This window comes from Gordionus sp. m RMFG-2023, chromosome 1 (genome assembly GCF_954871325.1).
Source record: "Gordionus sp. m RMFG-2023 chromosome 1, tfGorSpeb1-WG-v2, whole genome shotgun sequence".
Lineage (NCBI taxonomy): Eukaryota > Metazoa > Nematomorpha > Gordioida > Chordodea > Parachordodidae > Gordionus > Gordionus sp. m RMFG-2023.
In genome coordinates, this window is record NC_088775.1 from 5,701,050 (window position 1) to 5,710,023 (window position 8,974).

The window sequence follows — 8,974 nt, forward strand, 5'->3', positions numbered from 1 at the left end:
GGGACTACAAGTTCCCAAAAATAATTTTATTTTAAAATTTTAATTTGTATATTTTGTTTAAAAAATAATATTCTTTAGGTTCTGATGTAAGGGCTCTTATTTTGCCATCTGATAGGTCAATTTTCTCTCACCTATATTTTTTTTAAATTTTAAAGTTCCGCTTGACATATGTCCAAAGGAAGAGATCGATTGGTAAAAAAATATAATTTTTTTATTTGGAATATTTAATTGTTTTTTTTTCTCGGCTTTATCAACCGGATTAGAATTTAAATTTTTTGGAAATGAAGATACGCATGTGAAGTCCCAAATTAAGGATTTTCCTAATGAACAAAGCATAGAAATTAAGCCACCTGGTCTTAGGCCATCATCAATGATAAATTAGTACACTCCCGGATGTTGGGTATTCAGGCCCTGATAAGAGAATGGCTAATAGCTGAATTAATTGCAGCATATCTGCCTATATATATGTATACAATTAAGACAGTGCCTCCCTGGAATCAACTAATAATTTACATTGATGCATATGTGTTTGAACTATGTTACATCTAATTCGGTAGCCTATGGTAACTCTTAATTGTTCATCTAATAAGTGTTTACCTAGGTTACGACTGAATATTGCTTCCAATTATTCATAACCACTAGTACAGTCAGCATTTTGTAATAGTTTGATCTACTCCAAAGGAGGTTTTGATGAGAATATTTTAAAAAAAAGTTATCTTAGGAGTAATAAACGAATATATTATGGCGTTGTTTATCAAACGGGATGCCAAAAATGTAGAAAGAGATATGAGATTTAATGGATATAAATCCAAACACCCATTTTCGAGGGTAATTGTGAGTAAGCTCAGTTAAAATCTTCCAATTTAATATTAAATATTGCTAATAAATACTTCTAAAAATATTCATGAACACGATTAATAATTTCATTATTTAAAAAAAGGGAAGAGGTTTTAAAAATATGTAGATCTTTGGGAAAAAATAAATATTTTTTTAAAAGAAAAAACTTTGATGCGAATGTATTACTTTTAATATATTTTAAAGTCCTAATAACCTTCGAAAATATTTTTCATAAACACCTCACAGTTGAAAAAACTGCTTAAACCTAGAAGATTAATTTCACTTTCTTTAATGATTTTAAACCCCTGAACATCTAGAGTATTTAAATTTAAAAAGCATATTTCAGATTTCGCTTGTAAGACCTATGTTTAGAGAATTCTGCTCTATATATCGCTGCTAAAATATATTTAGAAGGCACATGGTACGGTCCTATAATCCAGATACCATATGCTTAGGTCTAAGTTAAAAAGGGTTTTTAGAGGATGAATTAGGTTATCTATGCCTAAGATAAATATGAGAGGGCCCAAATGGTCTCCTGTTGTATACACTCATTAGAAGGAATTGTATATTCCCGAATTTGAGAGAGGTTTTACAGCCATATGAATGTTCAATAAATCTTTCATAAACTGGAAATTTTTGATAAAAATTGTTTAAAAACATTTTTCTGGTTAAAGAATTTAAAGCATTTTTTAAAATCCAGCTTACAGACTACGGCGTCTGGAGACGGATCTTCAAAATATATATGAAGAGAGTGGGCAGCTATTTGGCTCCTCTCTTTAGTACCAAAGCATAGTTGATATGTTTGGAACATTTTTGAAGCATCAGGTTTGATGCGCTCAACGATTATCTTAGCTATTAGTCTTCTACAAAAAGACAAATTACCCTATAAAAAGGTAACTTGTTTACATAGCATATTCACATTACTTAAATTCTAACTAGTAACAGTTAACAGTTACTAAAATTTAATATTTAATTTATCTAATAAAATTGTATGGTTTAGCAAAAGATGATATTAATTAAATGACTTACATAATGAAAGTAGCCAAAAATTATATATTTTAGATATGTTCTATATCTATATTTTCTTTTTAGGGCTGTAGAATTATGTAGCCTCTAAATAGAAAAATATTATATATATACAAAAATTAGCTCATAAATTAGAGCTTTGATAATATGTAAAATAGACAATCATTTATAAAAATATCTTGTTTATTTATACAAAATTTACACGTTCAAATTTGAGTTATAAAGCCCGTTACTAGTTAACGGTGCATATATGCCCAACCTCCTATATATGTCATTTTTAAACATAGTAATTTTTATTATAAAAAATAATAAAAAAGGATTTTATATAGTTCTGACATAGTCAGGCGCGTACGAAGGAATTTGATCTGGGGGGGGGGGTAATAATTTTTTTAAGAAATATTATTGTTTTTAAAAATATCAAGCATAAATTTATTAGGACTAATAACTATTCCTAATACACAATTTTAAATTAATGTGAATTATAAAAAATATATGTAAAGAATCACTTAAATGACCCAAAATAGAAATTTGAATTTTTTGAGCCTTTGCACAAAATGTTTCTTAGGAATATTGTATGTTATATATTTACAATATAAAATCCAATCTTCGTTGGGATTGAGCTAATTTTTCAATTATCTCATCCTTGCTTGTCGCCAAATGCCCATGAATATTCAAAAGATCCAAACCTTTCAATCTACTTTCACATGTTGTACTTCTTAGTATGTTTTTCAGAGACCTGGTGAAATCATTTAGAAAATTTTGCATTTTAGACCTCAAATATTCTCCATGCTTGAGGGCTTCTTTTCTTAGGGACATAAAAAATATTTATTTCATATTTTTATTTTCCATTTTTGAAGTACTATGTCCATTGGCGTACGCAGCGGGGGGGGGGCAGGGGGACAAATCCCCCCAAAGCCAAAAAATGCAGATGCCGGATATAATATTATTGTTTATATTAATTTATATTTGTTAATATTTATTCGTATCTCATATTAAATATATATTTTATTACATTTATTATAACATTCATAAGTTATTTTATCAATTAATTTCGATTTCAAGTTTTCCGGCGTAATATTTACTTATTATTTTCAAATTTTTAGTGGCTTAATATTTATTTACCATTTTCAAATTTCTAGTCAAATAATAATTATTTCTGAAACTTCTGGTCCAACAGGGAAAAAGAAATTGCAACCTTGTCCAACGAGATAGAGCCTCTTCCATCATGCACTAACAGCTATTAAGGAGTTAGGCCAATTAATAATTACTGAAATATCACAATGGGCTGAAAGAAATATTTCCTCAGAAGCAAGAAAATTATTGGATTCAATGCTTATTCCAAATTTTATTTCTTATTAGAATGTATTATTTATACAACTATTTTAAGTATTACTTTTCAAAAACATGACATTGATTTGATTAAGAAGATGAGAATAGCGGAGAGCATTTTATCAGAACTCAAGGAAATTAGGGCGTTGATGAAGAGTTCATATTTTATATTTTATTGTTGAGTCTAAAGCAGAGCTATGCGTGTTTAATATTTGTCTCCCTCGACTTGTGGCAAGGCAAGCTCATCGTTAAAACATTAATATAGGATCAGTAGAAGAGTATATCTTAGATGCAGATACATTTATAACCCAAATAAATGAATTTTTAATTCATCATGCAGCACTTACATCTGCAAATATTACTTCCACAAAAGCCTTCCCAACCTTTTTCAGGTGGTGATAGAAAAAAAAATATTTGTTAGATTTTTATTATGAAGATTTTAAAGTATCTTATGATGAATAACTATGTTTATAAAATTAACTATAGTTGATATAGTCCCAAAAAATGCTATATATGCTCTGCATTATTTCAAACACATTTTAGATTAAATTCCCAATGTATTAAAAGGGTTTATAAACTCTTACCATTAGTAAACTAATGAGAGAACACTCTCCTTTTTAAGAAGAAAAACAGAGGCTTGCAGAAGTACCATTTGCAGGGCACGGCTCGAATTTTTTTTGATTTTTTACGGCCCAGCCTGGGTCTTTTTTTAACAGGTCCGGCTTTTTTTAAAAATTTTTTTAGGCCCGGCTCGGCTTTTTTTTAAAAATTTTCAGGCTCGGCCCGGCTTTTTTTAAAATAAAATTTTCAGGCCCGGCCCGGTTTTTTTAAAAATAAATTATATTTATCTTTGATTTTTATAGCTAATAATAACGATTTCTAATATAGGCTTTAAAAAATACAGCCCGGCCTGGGTGTTTTTTTAAAAATAATTCAGGCCCGGCTTGGGTGTTTTTTTAAAAAAATTCAGGTGCCCGGGTATTTTTTTAAAAAATTTCGGGCCCGGCCCAGGTATATTTAAAAAAGTTAAAATATTTATATTTTCTTTATAGATAAATCAATATTTATCAATAATTTTTGAATTTTTGCATCTTTAACCATCTAGCAGTATAAATTATTTAAAAAAATTCTAACAAATCAAATTTAACATAATGAATTAATTATTTTTATACTATACTTAAAACCAATACCGTCACTAATGGGAGGAGGGTATGGCTAGAGCATCCTAAAAATTTATTTTATACACAAAAAAAGTAAAAATTTTGAGCCCTCTGAGATTATAATTGAATAATATATTCTTCCTTTTTTAATTTTTTATCTCAATCAAATTATATGAAATTATTCGCAAATATTCGGTTCATAAATATTTAAAAATTATTCATAAAAATTTTAAATTATTTATAACCTCTTCCTTGCTGAACTTTTTATTTTTAAATTTATAAAAAAATTTTTAATTATGCACCTGTTTTGTCAATAAAATTATCAAAATATGACTAATTAAAATATCAAGATTCTACGAAAATTACCTCTGCAATTAGTGTTGAAGAAGATTTCGACTAAAATAAATTAACAAATGACAGAGATTTGCTGCAGGTAAATAGATTCATAATTCAATTGATGACGAAATTCATTGAACTATCTTCTACAATAAAATATTCTGTAATTCCTCGCCATTTAAAATAGAGAAAAACCGATGCATTATATTCAACAAGCCCTTTCAATGGGACCATCAGATATATTTTCTTTAATTTTCGATACCAGACTTACTCCTTAATTGCAGAACAAAGTAATATTTTTGCAAAACAAATGAACAAACCTAACATATGCATAACCATCCCAGATATTAAAAGATTTTTTGGAATCCTTTTATTTACTGGATATCATTATCTCCCACAAGAAAGGATATACTGGTCTAATGATAGCCAATAATCCGGAATACAATGATCCAATTACAATTTCGAAATTTGAAATATAATATTTTGGCAGACAATACTAATATAGATCTAAATGATAGAATTATAAAGTTAGGCCCTACATTAATATATTGAATAATAAATTTCAACAATTCGGAATTTTCAAACATCATTTATTAATAGATGAACAAATGATACCATATCGAAAAAGAAATTCTTGCAAAATGTTCATAAAGGAAAAACCAATTAGTTTCGGATACAAATCTTGGATATTGACTTCTTTCGACAGTTACGTATTCTCATTTGATTTATGTCAAGGAAAAAGCAAAAATAAATATGAATATGGATTAGGTGGAAATGCAATCATAAATTTATTAAAGGCATTACAAAAACCAAATTATCATAAAATATATTTTAATATTTTTTTTACCTTGTTTAACATTTGTAATACATAAAACAAATGGGATATTTTACAACTGGAACTTGTGGGGGACAATAGGATAGAGCATTGCCCAGTTGAATAAAGTTTGTAGCAAAAAAAGAAAGAGGATATTATGATTATAGATTCGAAAAATTAAACGAAATATTTGTAGTTCATTGGAATGCTAATTCGGTGGTGACCGTTGCATTGCATGCACTATCTCTTCGCTTTCTAATGTTTCAAGGTATTCCAAGAAAATATCTTCTAAAATAAAAATTCAGCCAAATATGATAAATGCGTAGAATAAACACATCGGTGGAGTTGATCTATGTGATAATCTCATATCATCTACAAGAAAAATAAGAGGAAAAAAATGTTGGTGGCCAATATTCACCAATTTTATCTGTGTGTGGTAAATTCGTGGAGTATCTGGAAATTCGCGAATCGAGATGACAAGAAGAGTTTGCTTGCATTTAGATGAGAAGTTACTAACTACCTTCTTCGAAAATCAGTAAAAATTGAAAAAAATTTAATTACTGCACACGCCAAGCAGTTTACATTACAGATTGAAAACCCTACTGATTTATTTGGACATTTTGAATCCAAAATTATAATTGGAAAAAGACGAAGATGCAGATATTGACATACGCACTCAAGATAGATGTGCCAAACATGTCAAATCCTACTTCATATCAAATGTTTCAAAGATTTTCATAATAAATAAACATTTTCTCGTTTTTATAATTACAAATATAAGAATATTGATAACTTTTGTTTTTTGGTTATACATAATTTTTTTTAAAACCCCTTAATGTTAAACGGTGCAGAAAAGCACCAGGCTAGCTTTCTATTTTAGGGTTATTTTTTCGGCTGATTTATTTAGAGTATCATATTTGGGCATTAATCAATATAATTTAAAAAAATTGAGCATTTCTATTCACTAGAAAAATCTTAACCATTAATGGGATCAATGAGAGCTTATTTGTACCTAAAAAAATAACGTTTGTTCTTATACCCATTTGTATCCTATAATGAATAGTGAAGAAAACAAAAAGTCTTAAAAGAAATGTAATATTAAGTTAATATAAATGGTCAAAAAACAAAAAAATATAATAATTTAAGCGATATTTCGAACATCCAATAAGTGCTTATGCACAATTAAAACATTTAATTCCTTTTAAAAGATTATTATTAATGCACAGATGGCTTTGCTGTTTTTGCCTCACTGCTTCTTAGAGAGACGACTTGTTAGCTATCACGTCAAACTACATAATAAATATTATACAAACGCGATAAAAGAGAAATATAGTTAATTGGAACGCAAATTTAAATGTAAATGGTAAAAAAAAATAGAAACGTGAAAATATCCTTAACCAAATTTCAGATATAATTTTGATTATTAATACAACAATTTTTTTTTAAAATTAATACTTATAATCATGCTTCTATTAATTTTCTAATTTAATTACAACCACTATTTCTTACCTTATATTTAATTCAATTAACCTTGCTTATTCCTAATAATATATATATTTTTTAATTTTTTCATTATATTTATTTTTACCACTATACTTTTCTTTTACAAATTGGAAAAATTTCTAAAAAATGTACTATTTTACCACTATTTTACTTACATAAATTCACTTTTCCCAAAACACGTTTTTTCATAATCAAATCCATGTTATTTATTTATTAGTATTCTACTAAACTTTAATGTACTTGTCTGTTTCCTAATCCTTTAAAATAGACTTGCACAATTTAGAAACTACCTTTTAAAATATTATGTTATACATAATTTAGAGCGCCTTACTCTCGATGGCTCAAGATTCAACATAACAGCGCTGAGTACTCCTTATTCATCTAACTGGGATAAGTATCCTTGGATATAAAATGAGGAGCCTTTTACCCGTTTGTGGGCAAGCCGCACATACATGTATGCACAACAATTAGTGTGATTTAAAATAGGGTGAGATAAAAAGAAAGTTGGGCAAAGAGAAAGCCCATACACGAGAAACGTATATATATTAAATTACTTTATGGGGCAGGGCAAGAGCTGATATCAATTTTAAATGTGTATGTTAAATAACTAAATTCTGTTGGAGTTGTTGTTAGTAGTATGAATAAAGTGAAAGTCTTGTTGTCATGTTTACACTCTAAAACATATATACAATTAAATAATCAATAACTTTTGTCCGTCGCATTTTAATAGTTTACATAAAGTTAATCTTATTGTTATATTAAATTTCCAATTCATCTATTTCCACCGGATAAATCAAACCAGAAAAGTAATAACATTATATAATATTTGATTTCAATAATTTATCCTAAATAGAGGATGACAACAATCCTAAACTATATGTAAAATAAGTCCAAAAAGTAAAATATCAGTTTTAAAATCTTTAAGTTCTAATTTATCGAGATTTGATCTTAATATTTATTATTGTTAATAATTTATTTTGGATTGTTATATTTCATAGGCTTTAAATTATTATGATTATAATAATAGTTATATAAAGTAAAAATCATTAAATATTATATAAATAGATATAAAATAGTTAATATCTTTTAGAATTTATTTATTTATTTTTAGTGTGATTATTTGATATATCGCTATTATTTTAAAGTTTTTATCAAGGTTTATATATTTTAATAATTGTACATAAAAGAAACTATTTAATTAATTCTTTTTTAAATCAAATTTATTATTATTTCTTTATATCTAAAAACATAGTATATATATAAAAAAAGTTAATTTAAACATATTAAACAATCAACGTTAATATATTTAAAAAATAAATAATATTCAAATAAGACTAATCAACATTCCCCCTCTTCTACAAAGATCAAAGCTTCTTCTCAGCAGTCATCGAGAGCTTGTTGTCCTCGAAGTTTTTCCTGTTTCGATTGTACTCGGTTTTATCTTGGCTAGCGCATAAGTCTCAAATCTTCTCGTAGGCTTGATTCTATCACGTAGGTTTGATAAAATCGTTTATTAGAGTTGCGTGAGTTTGTACGTTTTTTGTAGGCTTGATATCCTTATCGTATGTTGTTCACATTTCTCAAAATTGTTATTATCATTAATCCAGTCGAATATTGGAATTTGGAATAAATCGGAATATGTAATTTGGAATAGTTGATCAAATATGCACGAATAAAATTTTGAATTTCAGAAAAATATGTAATAAGGAATGATAATTTATGGAATAAGGAATAAAATTTTAATCCAGAATAAGGAATGATAAATCATAACGATTATTATATTAATCATAGCGTTTTATATTTTTAGCGTTTTAAGCGTTTTATATTTTTAGCGTTTTATATTTTTAGCGTTTTATATTTTTAGCGTTTTATATTTTTAGCGTTTTATATTTTTAGCGTTTTATATTTTTAGCGTTTTATATTTTTAGCGTTTTATATTTTTAGCGTTTTATATTTTTAGCGTTTTATA